The sequence below is a fragment of the Ochotona curzoniae genome, unplaced genomic scaffold (genome assembly GCF_017591425.1).
Source record: "Ochotona curzoniae isolate NIBS_2020 unplaced genomic scaffold, NIBS_Ocur_1.0 contig_43, whole genome shotgun sequence".
NCBI lineage: Eukaryota > Metazoa > Chordata > Mammalia > Lagomorpha > Ochotonidae > Ochotona > Ochotona curzoniae.
In genome coordinates this window covers 34,677,712-34,695,795 of record NW_024466218.1, presented here as the reverse complement: position 1 = coordinate 34,695,795, position 18,084 = coordinate 34,677,712, and positions in this window count along the sequence as shown.

The window sequence follows — 18,084 nt, the reverse complement described above, 5'->3', positions numbered from 1 at the left end:
TTTTATAGTCTCAATTTTTTTTTTAACGTTTCTTGCCTTTTTCCTATCTAGTCAAAACTGAAGTCAGCCTTCTCGTGCATTCCACTCTCCTCGCTGTCATAAATCCATTCCTTTAAACCTTCTGGAAATGCTGCTGAGAGGAACCATTGCTGTGGCGATGAGTGGCCACTTGAGATCCTGGTTCAAATCCCAGCTGCTCTTCAGCACCAGCTCCCCGCTAGCGGCCCAGGCAAGCAGCAGAAGGGCCGAGTGCTTGGCCCCTGCTCCCCATGGGGGTGACGGACGTGGAGTTCTGGGTTCCAGATTTCAACCTGGTCCAGCCTAGACTGTGGCAATCATCTACAACTACTGGATTGCTAAACCAAAACTGATCTCTCTCTCCCTCTTCCTCCACCCACTCACCTTTGTCTGCGTTCTGCCTTTCAGATACACACAGCCTTAAAAGAAACCACCCTGGCCCGACAGCATCTGCATGGTGGAGGGGGCGCTGGCGGCAGGCCCTGGGCAGGGCAGCACCCGCATCCGAGGGGGGCGCTGGCGGCAGGCCCTGGGCAGGGCAGCACGCCTCTGTCCTGAGCTGAGACAGAGCAGGGAGGCTGTCCCGACTGTGGCCTCACTCAGCATCCACTAACAAATCCAGTAATGGTAAGTAAAGCCTCCAGGCCTAAACTCGGCCTGATAATAAAGGGCAGGAAATGATGACTGCATCCAATTAGAGCATTTGTTACTTTAAAGGGCAAGACTAGGACAAAACTTTAACGGATTTTTTCCTCCATATTGAAATCCACACTGATACATTAAATTGGTGTCAAATGCTTTCTTAATTTTTGTTTTTTAATTCATTTGGTCTGTTTTGCTATATGTTAGTTCCTTTGGGCATTTCCATAGTTTCAATCCTAATTCCAAATATCTCTGCCTTCATGAAAAGCAGAGGAATACAACAAGAACATATAGCAAAGTCTCTTCATGCTCATTATGCTGTGTTAAAGTCCTTGGCAGTGTTTCTAGGAGCGCTGAACTCGCTGGCCGCAGTCAGTTCACCTGTCACCACAAGTCACAAGGCAAGAGGGCGAGTTCAGAGGACTAGCTGGGAAAGGGGCTGTTCAGAGGGTCCTTGCACAAGTTTCTGAAAAATGGAGTTAAAAGATGGGCTTGGGCCCGGCGCGGTGGCGCAGTGGTTAAGGTCCTCGCCTTGCACGCCCGGGATCCCATATGGGCGTCGGTTCTATCCCGGCAGCCCCGCTTCCCTTCCAGCTCCCTGCCTGTGGCCCGGGAAAGCAGTGGAGGACGGCCCAAAGCTTTGGGACCCTGCACCCGCATGGGAGACCCGGAAGAGGCTCCTGGCTTTGGATTGGCATAGCATCGACCGTTGCGCTCACTTGGGGAGTGAATCATCGGACGGAAGATCTTCCTCTCTGTCTCTCCTCTCTGTATATCCGCCTTTCCAATAAAAATAAAATAAATCTTAAAAAAAAAAAAAAAGATGTGCTCTAATAGGGGAAAAGAAAGTCTTGAGATCCATGCAGTACATTCCTTTCCAGCCTACACATTTCCATGGCTTTTCTAGAACACAAAAGGTACGTTTTTTGAGTCATGAACAGAAGAGAACATTTCCCAGAGCGGCAGCTGGCTGGGTTGGAGGAAGAGCCTGGATTGAGCCTGGAGACCATCCCTTCTCCTGTCCCCACGCTTCTCCCAAAGGGTTCTTCTTTTCCTAGGGGACAATGGAAGTCACTTTGGGGTTGCCGCGTCCCATGCACATTGTATCTTACCAGCTTATACAATTGATTTTTTTTTTAATTATCATCAAGTCAGGTCAAAATGCAAGCACCATCTGGAATTGGATGACATCCTACATTCAAGATTAAGGAAGGAGACAGATCTGTGCGACTTGCGTCTTGTTTTATATTCCCTGGGATCACAGCAAAGACATCACAGCGGGCTGGGAGTGGCTGATTTGACAGGTGGATTCCTGCTGCACACACCTTTTTTTTTTTTTTTTAAATTCTAGCCTCCACAAAACCAGGCTCTTCTTTTTCATCTTGTCTTGACATTTTGCTCCTAAAATTAGCTTTCTGATGAGAAAATCGCTGTGAGTCATACCAAAGCTAGTTAAAGGTGAGGTACGTGGCCAAGATTGAAATTGAGTTGGTTTGCCTCGGCTGGGCTGATTGTGCCTGGCAACTGGACGCTGGAATTAGAGCTGCTCTGACCTTTCACAAGAGCAGAAGAAAGCTCCGCTCAGTTTGCTGGAATCTTTTTTCTATATTTAAAGTGCTTTTTCTGAATGAAGCCATTGACTCCTGTTCTAAATTAGCAGACAGCCTGTCTTTCATATCAGTCTGTTCATTATTCAACAATTCTAGTTCTTGAATCCATTAAGACCGGTCAGCCCCCTGCCTTCCTAACACCTCATCTTCTGCACCCAACTTCCCGTCACCTCCCCTCCCATGTCCACTGTCTACAGAAGTTACCAGAACCAGCCAAGCCAAGGGGACGCTCACTGACTTTCCCACCATTTGCTGTCTTACTGTCCCCCACTGAAAGGGCCCCACTTGGGGCTCATCCCTTCCACATTTGCCTGTTGCTAGGGATGGTGCTTTTCCCTGGGAAGCAGGGCAGCACATGGAGCATCAGATTCCAGTTCTGTTCCAGAAGATCACAGCTTCTTTCTCCAGAGAGCTGAGCCCTGAAATCCAGCCTCTCCATTGAATTATTCAACAGACATTTACTCACAGCTGATTCATGTTAAGCCATGTTCAGCTCCTCATATTGCTTCAAACATGTAAAAAAAAATCCAGCCCTCATGAACTCATGAACTTTAGGTAGAACTAAATAACAGTTTTTTTTAAAATGAGGTGACATATGCATGGATGGCACAGCTTATCCCTGCAGCGGGCACCCGGGCAAATCCGGCAAGACCAAAGGCCGCCTGGTGGTTTTGTCAACAGGAAGCCATCACCAGGATGACACTGACCTAGGCTTAAGCCTTCTGGTTCACAACTGAGGACGAGCCACACCCCAGCTTGCTCGATGATCAGAGATGGAGACTGGGTTCAGGGAGCAGGCGTTCACCGCTGCCTGCAGAGGCATGAACGGGGCTGGACAGGGGACGGCATGCATTTAAGAAAATAAGAAATGAGACAGACACAAGACAAAGACCATGAGAGTGGGTGGCCAGAGGGAAGCCCCGTTCTCTGAGGAAGGAGGTCGACCTAGAAGGCTCGCTGCCTCCATCTTTGATTGAATTGCTTGAGGAGTCAGATTTCACCAGTGAATGTGGCACAAACATTGATGCGTGCCTTCCCGTCAACGCTTGCGACCCAGGCACAGAAGTCAGTACGTGGCTATCTCAAATCTCTTTCTTTTCAAGATTTATTTATTTTTATTGGAAAGGCAGATATGCAGAGAGGAAGATATTTCCTCCGATGATTCACTCCCTAAGTGGCCCCAACAGCCAGAGCTGAGCTAATCCAAAGAAAGACAGGAGCCAGGAACCTCCTCCAGGTTTCCCACACGGGTGCAGGGTCCCAAGGCTTTGGGCCATCCTCGACTGCTTTCCCAGGCCACAAACAGGGAGCTGGATGGGAATTAGAACCGGCGCCCACATGGGATCCCATCGTGTACCAGGAGAGGACTTCACACACTAGGCTACCGTGACAGGCCCTGTTTCGGGATATCCTATGGCCTTGGACCGTCGCCCAACTGCAGACCCTCACCCACAGGCCTCACCCTGCTCTCAGGGTTGACCATCTGCAGACCTCGGTCTCCGGCAATAAAACGAGCCCTTCCCTGGAAGGACCCGACGCGCAGTTCTGCAATGCTCGGACCCGCCGCCAGGGGGCGCCGGTGGCTAGAGGCAGGGCGCTGCCGACCGGGCGACGCCGCGGGCCGCCCCGCCCATTTCCCGCCGCTGCGGCGCGCGCCTCAGGCGCGGAGGAGACGCGGGGGTCGCCTCGGGCGCGGAGGAGACGCGGGGGTAACGCGCCGGTGTGGGACGAGCGCCCAGGGACCTCCGCGCCTCGGCGCCGCTCCCGGGCCCCGGCGGGACGCTCCTGGCGGGAGCCATCCCCTCCAGCCCCGCCGAAGGTCACTGACTCGGCCGGCGGACGCCACGTCAGCCACCGTCCGTTCGGGGATGGCTGTCGGGGCGCCCCAAGCGCGGACAGAGCCGGGGAAAGGCCACCAAGCCAGATCCCTCAACATGCAGACCGAGCTTTGACAATCCGGAGTGCTCAGAGTTCATTCCACCATATTCTCTCAAGTTAGCACAAGCAGAACAGCTCTGGGAGGAAAAGTCCTAGCGGCTTCACGGCTGGGCGGAAGAGCTTTCCAAAAAATGGGGCTTCTCTTTCGGGATGAGGGGTTTTGTTTGTCTTTTCAATAAAATCGTGTGTCGGTTGACTGCTAAGACCTTGGAAGCCTTGAAGCTGTCCTTCTCAAAATGGATTATAAAAAGTGGTTTTCTCCTGTTAGCCCAGCCCGACTGCCCACATCAACAGCTCCTTTCACATGACTTGGCGCTGAGCGGTCCCGCCTGCTGGGCTTTGCAGGATTCCGGGGAGCCAGCACCCATCCAGCTCGGGCCGTGCCCAGTTCCGCATCCCCTCGCGCTGTGTGGCCGGGTGCCCCCCAGGCGCCCCCCAGGCGCCCCCCAGGCGCCCTGCCGCTCAGCACAGGCCAACGCACTGCGGGCCCCGCGCTCTCCAGGCTGCCTTCTGCTCAGGCCGCTTGCCCAGCAACAGCCGGTCCAAGTGTGAGGATGGCGGGGGTGGTGACCCGGAGAGCACAGGTGCACGGCTCGGGGCCTGGTACCCACAGACGCCCCTCCGCAAACACCAGCTGCGTGACGAAGAAATTGGCGGAAGGAAACAGTGAGAACAGGTTGCCTGCCACCGGAGGTCACTGTTGCCTCGGAGCAGAGCTGCCTCTGCGGGCGGAAGGGGCTTCTAAGAATATTGTCTGATACACCCAAATTTGTGTTTTGCTGAATGACAGATGGTTACAGCATATGAAAGAAAAACTTGCGAAAAAAATTTACTCGTTAAAAAATACATATATTTCATGTAAAAATGAACCGGGATCCTCCTCATTCAAAACAACACTCAAAGTTAGGGGAAGGGAGAATTATATACAGATGTATGCATTTTGCATTAAAATGTATTTACATAATATGTAACAGTTTCATATTTCGGATTTTTTACATAGAAATACATAAAAGAGGGGACATAGGGACTCCGAGCTCAGTGTCAAGGAAAAACAGAAACTGTCTTCAGTCAGGTCATTCCACAAACGAAGTCAGACACATACAGTTTACTGTAAATAATAATAATAACTATTAAGGGACTGGTGCTGGTTCAAGTCCCAGCTGCTTCCTTCCGGCCGGCTCCCTGCCGGCGTGCCTGAGGGTGTGCCAGGGGAAGGCACAGCTGGTTGGACCCCTGAGCTCAGGCGGGAGACTCAGAGCAAGCTCTCCAGGCTTCAGACTGGCCCGGCTCCGGCTGGAGGGTGAACCACTGGATGCAGGAGCGCTCCGCCTTTCTCTGTCTCCTTTCCTTGCTCTCTCTACATCTCTGCCTTTCAAATGAATGAATGAATGGGAAAAAAATAAATCAATGCTGGACTACGGCCAGTGATGGCCTAATTAGCAGTAACTGAATCATGAGCAACATTCCCACCTGAAATTAGGAGAACTAAGGAACCAAGACAGGAATCGGGATTCGCAGGAACAAAGGAGGAAAAACTCCAAGTAATTGACTGAGAAAATCCCACTGGGCCAGTGGCAGGTGCTGGTACACACTGAGTCCCTCAGCACCACCTGTGCCGTCCACCTGCGGTCTCATGTGGAACACTGACCATCCTGGTAGAGCAGAGTGCCCTGCCGCCGTGGGGCTGTGGCAGGCTAACACCTGAGCGCACTGTGACCACGGAGGCGGAGGCTCCGAGGAAAGGGGCAGAGAAGGCTTCCCCAAGGCAGAGATCCTGGCGACCAGGAAGGCTAGGGTTGCAGGGCTGCAGCTGAGTTCAAGGGCTCTGAGGTCAAGCCCAAGGCTGCTGTGGCTGGAGAGGGGCAAGGGGGAGCAAGTTCAGATCCCAGGTCTCTCAAGGGCGTTGGACAACCACAGGAGCTGACATACTAAAAACACGGGAAGCCATTTTACATCCCACACTGAGTCCTGGGGTCCAACCCATCGCCCTGTCTACTGACTCCAGCCGCCCCCTGACATGTATGTGGGGAGACAGTGGTGACAGCTCCAGTTAAGTGGGAGACCTGAACTCAGTCCCCAGACCCTGGCTACACCCTTGACCCAGGCCCAGTTCTCAGGGACATTGGGAGAGTGAGCTGGAAGCTAGGGACTCTCGGATGCTACGCCTCTCAAATAAATGAATAAACCATTTTAAAGGAACCTTCTGATTGCTGTGGACAAGAATGGGGTATGGATTCAGCAGGAATGGAAGCAGAGGATCCCACGTATGATATTCGGTCCAGGAAGACAGAAATCAACAGATTCAGGCTCTATAAAGGTACAGTCAGCAACTTACACTGGTTCTTTGGTAGAAGGAGTAACTGCTTACTCTGTGTGTTTGCGTTTGAAGGTGTGTGTGTGTCCACTGCTGAAGCCTAACTTCTACAAGGAAATAGCAGTTTCCTATTAAAAGCAGAATTATTCAATGATTACTGTTTACACATACACAGAAGCACCCAATCATAATAAATCATTGCTTATGTTGATTTATGCACACTAAATAATACCAATTGAATGTCATGACTTCTTAATGATCATGAATGCGAAACTATATTCAGCCAAATGCCTTCAAAATTAAAGTTTAATAAAGAAATGATTAGAAGATGATTATTCCCTTGACATTCTGGTTTATATCCATTACTCAAAGCCACTGTTGATTTTTTTCCTCTTGGAACTATTCATAGGGAATGAATATATTGAATTCAGACATATTCAGCCACTAATGTATAGAATCCAATTTCACATCCATCCCAGAGGGGCATTTTCAACATCATGTAGGCACTGTGACCGGGCTGGAGGCTTCAGCCGGGCAGCGTCCAGGAAAATCAACTGTGGATCCCTCTAGATCGCAATGACAGCGCGAGAGCTCAAAGGCTCCAGGGGGCAGAGCTACTCCTCTGAACTCTGTCTAATGGAAAACGGAGGCCGCCTGGGCCAGCTGGTCTCCACCTGGTAGAACCGGATTATCAACCCTAGGGTGGATGGATTCCAAAAGGTGTTCCTGGCAGGTATCAGGTGGAGTCTACACAGTGAGGGGTTTGAGAACATTTGTATTTTACAGACACAAGTCTCCTGAGGCAGGAGAGGCCACAGGTTCTTGGAAGAGAGCTTAGTCCAAACCGAGCACACCTGGGCAGCCTCTACTGCATGCCAGGGGCGCGTCTGCAGCCACCGCTTTCAGCTCTGATACCCGGTGTATTCCCCTGACGCTCCCCTAAGTCCGCACGTGCCTGGTCCCCGTCCCGAGCTGAACAGCGACCCAGGACCTCTGCTCTTCTTCCCTGTTGGAATCAATCAGGATAACAGCTGTAAAGTGCTGCGAGGGAAAAAGGAAATCACGATTACAATTTTTCTTGTGAAATTCGTGTGTTACCTATATGCCTATAGACATAGTACAAATATGAAGCAATTTTGATTATAAACTTTATGTTATATATCATAGTGCTACATTGTTTACTGACATTCACAACAAAGAAATATTTAGGTCTTGTATTTTCCGGGCAAGGGCCACCTGGCTTCCTGGCACCTGGCACCTGGAGTGCAGCTTAGACAGGGCCATTCCATATCGGGTCTCTGGGGTTTCATTCCAAGCTCTGTCCTCGCACGAACGCCTCCTGCCAGCACACATCACGGGCAACGGCAGTGACTGGCAGCTCAGGTCATTGCACCCTGCCTGCCACTCCTCCGAGGACCAGCTTAGTTCTCTGCTTTCAGCTTTGTCCGGGCTGCTGCAGGCACGTGCAGAGGGACCCCGAGGATGGGGGTCTCTGACTTTCTCTCAACTAAATAAATAAATATTTCCTTGATGTGTTTTTCTTAACTACAGTGATTTGGGTTTCATTCCAAATACCTAAATCTGCCTTTCTAGGGGTGGGGCTCAAGGCCAATGTGTTCAACAACCTCCAATGACTCCAATGTCACAGCAGCTTAGCAATCATGGCTCTGGGCCCAGCAAGGTAGCCTAATGGTTAAAGCCCTTGCCTTACATGTGCTGGAATCCCATATGGGCGCTGGTTCATAAGCTTACTGCTCCACTTCCCTTCCAGCACCCTGCTTGTGCCATGGGAAAGCAATTGAGGGTAGCTCAAAGGCTCCTGGCTTCTGGCTTCTAATTGGCTCAGCTCTGGCTGTTGCGGCCACTTGGGGAGTAAACTAGCAGACAGAAGATCTTTCTCTTTGTCTCTCCTTCTCTCAGTAATCCTGCCTTTCCAATAAAAAAATCTTTTTAAAAAAAAACATGGTTCTGACAAACTTAGGTGTAAAACCAACTGTTGTAATCAAACACATATAATTTAATGCACACATTTAAATTGAGGTTTTACAATGATAATAATCCTTGGAAACTAGCAAATTAAGAAATGCAAATAGGGCCAGCACAGTAGCCTAGCGACTAAAGTCCTCGCCCCCAGGATCCCATTTGGGCGCCAGTTTGTGTCCCAGCTTCTCCACTTCTTTCCAGCTCCCTGACTGTGGCCTAGGAACGCAGTCAAGCATGACCCAAAGCCCTGGGACCCTGCACCTGCGTGGGAGACCCAGAAAAAGTTCTTGGCTCCTGGATTCCAATCGGCTCAGCTCCAGTTGTTGAGACCACTTGGAGAGTGAATCAGCGGATGGAAGATGTTTCTATCTCTCCTTCTATCTGTAAATCTGACTTTCCAATAAAAATTAAGAAAGAAATGCAAACAATCTGCCAGCTAAGTCATACGTCTCCATGGATAAAAATCCAACACTTGTGTCTATGGACCGTGTAAGTAGGACTACCTGTCCCCATGGGTCACTGAGCGTCTCCAGAAGGTCAACCCCATCAGAGCACAAAGCCCCCAAGCCGCCAGTGTTGCACCCACCTTACCTCTGGCTCCTGCCTGGGGCCTGGGCTGCTCTCTCACTCTCTGGGCTATGGGAAAGCTCCCCGCTGTCATAGCTGCCGTCATCCACTGACACCAATTAAAATCTTAGCAGCAATGCCACAGGACACTGAGTCATAGCGACTGCTCAGCTGCTGCTGCCTCCTCCGAGCTCTGTGTGCAGCCCCACAGGGCACACGAGACTGCCACACAGAGCTTAGCCAGCCAGGTGGAGAGAGTCCTTACACACACACACACGCACAGATACATGCACACGCACAGGGACGCTGGGGTACAGAGGTTACCCAGCCAAGCCAAGGGAGTCCCTCCGCTCACACACACATACATGTACACGAGCGCAAACATGAATATACTACACGCACACATCGCTCGACGTCACACTTTGCATGCGGACTCCTGGAGATTACCTCTTTGTGCTGCTGGTGCCTCTCTAGATTTTTAGGAAATGAACAGTTCCTAGCCTTGGTCCCAGGAGTAGAGAGGCTCATATGGAGGATGGGTGGGGGTAGGGCAAGCCGGAGAGGCTCTGAGGTCACGGGGCTGAAGAGGGCGGGCATGGGACTGCGCGTGGCGGGACGAGGGTCTGCGTGGCAGGAGGCCTGTCTCCCCTCAGTGCGGCCAGCTGTCTTCTTCGTCACCATCAGCAGCTTCTCTTTGGAAAAGGCCATTCCCACGGGCCCGGCAGAAAGGCTGGATTCTACCTTGGGTGCAAGGTCAGGTGGGGCTGTGAGCTGGCCCCCACCAGTGTCAACCCTGGAACCCCCCAGGGACTGTGGGAGGAGAAGCTGACAGCACAGGAGTATCGCAAGAGAAATTTCGGAAGATCTTGTCTCATTTCCAATTAAACACATAACTTACGAAGGCGGGTTGGCAAAGTTTACACCTTTGCAAAGAGCTGTTCCGATGCTTATCTCCTTTTTTATCTGACACTTCAAAGGCTGTATAAAGTATATTTTCAAGATTCCTTTAATTATTTGACAGTCATAGTTACAGCGAGATCTTGCATCTGCTGGCTCCCACTCCCCAAATGGCTGCAAGAGCCATGCTGGGTCAGGCTGAAGCCAGCAGCTCATCCGGATCTCCCACATGGGTGACTGGTTTCCAAGCACTGCCATCATCTTCTGTTACTTTTTCAGGGGTGTTAGCAGGGAGCGGCATCAGAAGTGGAGCCTCCAGGACTCCACCCGAAGTACAAATGAGAAGCCAACATGGCAGGCAGTGGTCCGACACGCAGAGCCACACAGAGCCTACGTTTACCTTCTGCTCTTCACGAAAGTGTGACACATCTGCAGGCTACTCCCTCTGCGTCCTTCACCAAAGACAAGTTTGGTGTATGACAACACTTCAAAAAGTTCATAGGAAATACAGTTCAAAGCAAAGCCTATTTTCACGTAAAATTGTGAAATCCATGCACTTTTTCATAATGGTTTTTGAGGACTTATTTTCATAGTCACCATTCTCCATGACATTTTGAGTTTGCAGTATCAAACTTTTTTGCACCAAAATAAATTTCTTTTACTTCTGTGTTTTTCACATGTCTTTTGAAGATCCCTTATAGAGTAAAACAAAACAAAACAAAAAACCTGATCCCTATGAGTCCATTTAGGAAAATGTGCCTGTCTGTGAAGCCCGACCTGATCCCAGCCGGCCATGTTCCCTGGTCACTCTGCATCGACCTTCCTGGGGAGCGAAGTGTCTGCACTTAGCCGCGGTCCGTGCGCAAGGCAGCCAGGATCACGCTCTGGGAATGCACAGCGCGAAGGCTCCGACCTTGCAAACTTGAACCACACTTACCCCCTTCAGCACATCAGTGGCATCACTAACTAGCTAGGAAATTTATATCAGCATGCATTTTCATGTAGAAAAAAAAAAGAGTTATCGTTGCTCTACTGACTCCCCATTTGGCTACAAACTAAAGATGCGACCATGTGATCCCAAACAGCAAAGAAAGAATCTTTATTTGGTATCATCTCACAATCACAAGGGAAAAAAAAAGCAAAAACCAGTAAAAACGATAGCAATACAGTCTCCAAGCAGATTCCAAATCCTGACATTTTACCATATTTGTTCTGTAACTCATCCTGTTCTTGACTCTGTATGCTTTATGCGCACGGAGGACAAGGAAGCAGCACACAGAATGCCCCTTGCTGCCAAAGCCTTCAGCCTCAGCAGCCACGTGTGACAGTCAAGATGCGACACCAGCGCTGACACACCACCAGGACCCAGCCTGTAATCTCTGGGTTTGTCGTTTGTCTAGACAGGGTTACAGCTCCTGGGTGGCACCACGTGGCCGGCTCTGACTTTCTTTCTGGCGTCAAGACAGCCCAGGAGTCAGCCAGGGTTCTCATCTAAAGCGTCCATCTGGAGAGTGAACCAGCAGATGAGACACTTCTCTTCCTCTGCTCTCCTCTTTCTTCTAACTTTGCCTTTCAAATAAAAATAAATAAACTGTTTTAAAACGAAAATAGAAGTGAGTTGGTACATGTGTTCTGGACATCTACTGATAGATTCTACTGAGACGAAGTCCTGGCTTCTGTGCATTTAATTCCTTCTCTGTGTCTCATCTGGCCAGTTTCCCTCAAAAACTGCCCATTGACTGCCCAACATGCCCGGGGTTCTGGTTACCTAGCACACCCAAGGCTCTGGTGGTTGGCTGTTCTTGGGAAGACAGGGTTACATGATGCACAGGACCAACATTCTTGTCGATCGCAGTGTTACTGAATAATCCGTAACTAAATGGAAACAAACAAGTGGTAAGAAGGAAGATTGTGACACAAGATTCCATACCTACTGCTTGATAGACAGCATGTCAAATTACTCTATACATATCTTATTTGCAGTTTTAAAAAACGCAATTGAAGTTTATGAAGTCGGGAGATGAGCCCAGAACCTCCATGCAGTGAGAGAGGCTGGATCTGCACCAAAGCTTGCTTCCAACAATGAAGTTCACACGTCAGTGATGTTAGCTGTGTGCAGCAGAGTGAGGCTTTCCAGCCCCCGCCTGTGTGCCATGCGAAAAACAGCCCAGAAACCCAGAAAGTGCCAGACTCCCTTGCCAACTGGTACTTGTGATGTAAACAGATATTTGTTTGATTTGCATATTCTGAGAAACAGGGGCTATTGTTGTGTGGCAGCAAGTAAAGCCATCAGCTGTAATGTTAACATCCTATAAGACTGCCAGATGAGTATCAGCTGCTCCACCTTGGATCCATCTGCCTGCCAGTGCACCCGGGAAAGCAGCAGAAAATCCATAGAGTAATTGGGGTACCACAGCCCACAGGAGCCTGGATGCAGCTCCTGGCTAGCCCTGGCCGTGGCAGTCACCTGAGGAATGAGCCCTTATATGGAAGCCTCCCCTCATCCTGTGTATCATCTTATCTTTCAAACAACAGATAAACCATTTAAACAACACAATCATGTACTGTGACAAAGACTGTGTGGGAAAAGAAACAAGGAAATTAAAATACAAGTTTATTTTAGTGTAAAGGTATTGAAATCTATGCATAATTTCCAGTCAGTGTTTGAAGATCTTTTCTATACATCGATTTCACCCAACAAAATTAACTTTTAATTCCATTTTCCATGAACTTTTTCTTTGAGTTTACTTGTCTGAGAGGCCGAGAGACTGGAACAGGAGGAGACTGAAAGAGGAGGCTGCTCTTCCATGGTTGCTCCCCACGAAGCTCCCAGGCCCGGCTTCAGCCAGGGCCAGCCAGGCACTGGGGGGGAAGGGACCTGGCAGATGGCAGACTTTTCTCTCTGTCATTCTGTCTTTTCAATTAAAATCAATACATGAATATATTAAGTGACACACAATGCAGAAAGATGTGGGCAGGAGTGAATGCAAGCGTAGTATTTTCTTTTTCTCTTTTTTTGGTTTGTTTCTATCTTTATAACCAATGTCAATAAGCTATCATTTCAAACCAAAGTACTATAAACAAAATATGTTGTTGATAACCACAAATCAAAAATGTGTAATAGACCTAGCATAAATGATAGGAAAAGAATCAAAGCACAATAGAAAATTTAAAAAAAACTTTCTTGAAGAAAATGATGCTACTGTAGGGTTTATGTGTAACAGAGAAAATTAATAAGAAAAAAAAACTTTTTTGAAGAAATGAAAGTAAAAACAAAAATATCAAAATCCATGAAATGCAGCAAAAACAGCATTGAGAGGGACATTTATAACATCAGGTGCTTATAAAGAACAGAAATACCTCAAATAAATGATCTAATAATACATCTCAAGAACTTACGGTCAGAAAGTATTGGGCCATCCACAACTGCTTTCCCAGGCCACCAGCAGGGAGCTGGATGAGAAGCAGGGCCACCAGGATTAGAACACAGCATGTGCAAGGCAAGGACTTTAGCCATGATGCTGCCACACTGGGCCCTAAAGAAACTATTAATAGACTTAGATGGATTCCAATACAACATTAACAGGAGACTAACAGCGCACTTTTAGAAGTGAGCACATCGTCCAGACAGAACAACACGCATCAGGGTTACCGATCGGCCCTAATAGACATGTATTCAAATTTCCATCTAACAGCTGCAGAATACACACGCTTCTGAAGAGCACATGGAAAACTGGGCAAGATCAAATGGTAAGTCACAAAACAAATCTGAACAGATTTTTAAAAATAGCAATCATGTCAAGTATTTCTTCTGACCACAACGCCATAAACCTGCGGTCAGTAACAACAACAATATTCGATGTTTAGAAACCACACAACTTAAGCCACCTACTCCTGAGCAACCAAGGGAGAAATTAAGACAGAATTTGAAGAAAAACTTGTCAAAATGAAGGAAAGTGGAAACATAACACATCAAAACCTGTGGGGTACACAAATAAGTAGTTGCCACACTTACTGCTCTTCAGGACGGTCATGGCTAGTCTGAACTCTGCATCTCACTAGGTCTTTTTTGTATTTTTTCATCTTTTTCGTTCCACATTTATTCATTTAAAGACGGGGGTACTGCAGAAACGAGAGTGAGTCGTCTTTGGAATGCATCCCAGCGTGAAGGAAATGAGAGGATGCTGTGCACATATCTAGGTATCTAGGGCAATGCCAATTATGACTGGCTGAATAGGGAGAAATATCACAAGATTCCAAAGGGTTTCAACTAGAGGCAAGCGTTTCTTTGAAAATCAGGAACAGGAAGAAGTCAGGCTGTGGCTGGGGACAAGGGACAGCCTGGGAACCCACAGGGGGCTCCACGGAGGCCCCTCCGCAGGGACTCACACATAGATCTCTGGAGTCGGAATGAAGCCTGTGCTCCACTTACAAGAGTTCTGTTCGGGAAGCCCCTGGCTTCCACAGTTCTGAGTCCCTCGTGCACAGATTTCACATGCTCAAGGGAGCACATCATGCTTCAGTCTGGGAAATGCCTTATCAATATGTGAGCATCATTTAACTCAGACCCTGAGGGTCTCCCTGCAAGAATACACTCACTAGGGTGAATTCCAACTGGTAACAGTCCAGCACTCAGGTGGCAGAATGTGGAGGCTGAGGCTAAGGCAGGCTCCACCCCCCATGCCAGGTGATCCATCCCCGACACCTCTGACCCCTGTCCTCAAATGAAGGAATGATGACAACCCGCTCAGTGCACGAACAGGGCCAAGACAGCGAGGAGTAAATGTTACTTTAACTAATGAAGCAAACACACAGATACCCTCTGCTGCCAACACACCTGTGAAACTGACCAGAACTCAGGAAGTGGCCTGAACTCCACCCTCTGTGTGATTTCACCCATGAATTGTTCACCTCACAGTGGAACAGCGACTTGAAAGAAAAATTACTCCAAGTGACACCAGTCTGTCAAACCAGCATTTAATATCAGAGCAGCTCAGAGTTCCATGCGCCTCACTTCCTATGCAACTCCCTCCTAACGTGGCTGGGAAACAGCAGCAGACGGCCCAACTGCTTACCATCCCTGCCACGCCCCCACGTGGCAGGCCCCTTTGGTGTTCCTGGTTGCTGCCTTTGGCCCAGCCCAGCCCAGATACTGTGGTCTTTTTGTGAGTAAGCTGATAGATGGAATTCTTCCCCAACTCTCTCCCACTTCCCTCTCTGTAACTCTGCCTTTCAAATAACCAAATCCTCCTGCCATTAACTGTTCCTTTAACATTTGCTCTGTACTGCCTTGCCTTCAGGACTAAGGTTAACATGAACCCAAGCCACAGTCTCTCAGTGGAAAGCAAGCTGATGTGTCAGTACATTAATCACTCAGCTGTATGGCTACCAAAATTCATGTGCTATCTACTTATCAAATGAGAGAGGCCTTCGTTGTTCACAGCACTCGGGCCACACCTGAGTCCTATGAAGTGAGACATCGCACACTCCACTTGTCAAGTTCTGTTCCTTGTAGCTTTCGACCCTAAGGATCTACTGACATTGTTCACTTCTTTGGTGAACCTGGAACCCCTTCAGCAGATCCACAGATTCGTACTGAGCCAACACTTGTAAGCACCTACCTCTGTGAAGTGCTTCCAGGCAGTGTGGTGAGGCACACAGGGACAGGCGGGGTCTCAAGCATGGTCTCCAAAGAGAGGCAGACATGGGAGTTGGGAGGGGCGATGCAGAGAAAAGAACAGGAGCAGCTGCGCTGGCTCCATGGACACAGACAAGCTGCGAGATGGGAGCACTCATCAGAAGGTTCTTCCTGGGTGTGGGGCAGCATGAAGTCCCTACTAGGTAGCCATGAGCATGGGGTGACATGAGGATGGCATCGTCTCCACACCTGCTCTGAGCACCCTGCAAAGCCATCCGGGAAGGCAGCAAGCACTTGCCTCCTGCTTACATGCAGCAACGCTACCCTCCTCCCAGGAAGCGAGTTTGCTGTGCTCCCCTAGATGCAAACCAGAAAAATGTCATTGCTGGCAAATGTAATCCATGCTCCTGCCATTGCCCGGAGTGTTGAGAACAAGATGCTGGGAAGGCACTGGAAGCTGTTCTCAGCAAGTCATTGTGAGCAGGTGTCGCTGTCCACTCAGAAAGAGGAGAGCGTTTGATGTTCAGTACCTGTCCTGTTTTACCAGAGCAGCACACGCAAGGCTCTGGGCTTCTGGAGAGCCTAGTCTTTTCATTCCACAGGCAAGGCTGGGGAAATGCATCTCCTTTCATTTTAGTGTCTTCCCCAAAGCACAATGGCAATGAAACATATTTGCCCCCAAAAGGGAGCGGCCTAGAAAAACTGGTTTCCTGCCAGGCAAAGTCTTTGAACACAGGGTGTAGTGGTAGGCTGACCTCCTCCAGGAAAAGCCACCTAAGGCAGGTGGCATGCTTGGCATGAGAAGGGAACCTATACTGATTGGCGTGGAAGGCATGGCATCCCAGGCCCCAGATGAACCTGCTGCTCATCGTGTGTCAGCTGCCAGGCAGTGCTCCCACTAATCCAGTCACCCCTGCCTCTTGCCGCACGGCCAGAGCTCCACACCTCCCCTTCTCAGATAAGGTGATTGGGATTCCAGGATCCAAAGATACCAGAAAAATGAGAGATTACCAATAAACAGCCTCACATCACCTTGGTACCCATTGAAGGAAAGCCCATTTGAATGACTGAAATATCCTGTATATGCAATACCATGTGTCTGCACAAATTAGTTTTTCCTTTTTAAAATACCAAGACAAATTTAAAAGAGATTAATACCATGGCAATTAATAAAGGCTCCTGTGGTAGGGATTTTTGCTGTGTGAATTTAATGAGGCCAGAGTCATTTCACAGTTATGCCGTCAAATGGCACCGGAGGTGTTGTGTGAAGATATTAGGTAAGTGACGAAGTCCACAGTCCGAGGATGACCCTGCAGTCCAGGGGAGCCTGTGGGCAGGGAGAGTCTGCCCGAGGACAGCAGCTGCAGCCACTGCACAGATGCCTTCCTGCACTTCCCAGCCCCCCAAAGCAACCCTGGCACTTGGTCCCTTTACCCATCTCCTGGCTTCTGCCATGTTGGGTAGAGTTCTTACATTATTCATTGTAATTCATGAATAACAGCAAATCAGCAGATCCGTTATGGCAACACAGCAAGTCAAGCAGCCGCCTTCATCCCATGGGGCAGTGGATCATGTCACAGCCGCTCTATGCCCCATCCAGCTCTTCACTAATCTTGAGCTCACCCAGCCTTTGGGAGCGCATGGGCGGCACTGGACTTTGCAGCAGCCTGCCCCGTGCAAAGACTCAGCCACTCAGCCTGTCAGGCCCGCACAATCAACCCCGGAACACCGCCAACAACTTCAGTGAAATTAGAGAGGATTGCAAAGTGGGATTGATAAGAGAGGTGATCAATGTTGGTCTCATAGACTAAGTCGCAGGGGCTACAGAAAACTAGGTTCAAAACTGAGTACTAGCAAAGCTTACAAAATGTGTGCCTTGTAACAAGAAAAAAAAAAAATAAGATCCTTAGAAGCCAAGGCAAATTCACTAGAATCAGCTGTTTTCTACGTCACTGCTTCCCAGGAATGAACAGAGCAACAGTAGAATAGATGAGCTGGCCTTGGACTCCCGAATTTCGGTCATGCTTTGAACACGATAATATCGTGAGATGCATCGCAGCTGCATGGACAAAGTCACCCAAGGAGTTAGCATTCATCTTCCAAAGAAATGACTCAGAGCCCTGAGCTCAGCCCAGCCCACTCGGCTGGTCGGTGAACGTCCTAGATGACGATTCCTAGGCTTTGTGAAATCTGCAAGGGAAGTACAAGTGAGAAATGGGGGAAGTGCCAGAACCAGCATCATCTGGAGAGAAGAGCTGCGGCCAAAAGTCTGACTGTGCAAGTAGGCTACTGTCCATTTTAGCAGTGATTAAAAAAATAATAATGTTCCCCTGCTGGATAACTACTTCCATTGGAAAGTGTGAATACGGATGGGGGCAGTTCAGACTAGGCAGGGCTATAGCACCTGTGGGCCTCACGGTGAGCTGACTGTTCTGACTGGTGCAAGTTAAAATTAGAGTGGGTCGAGGGGTGTTTGG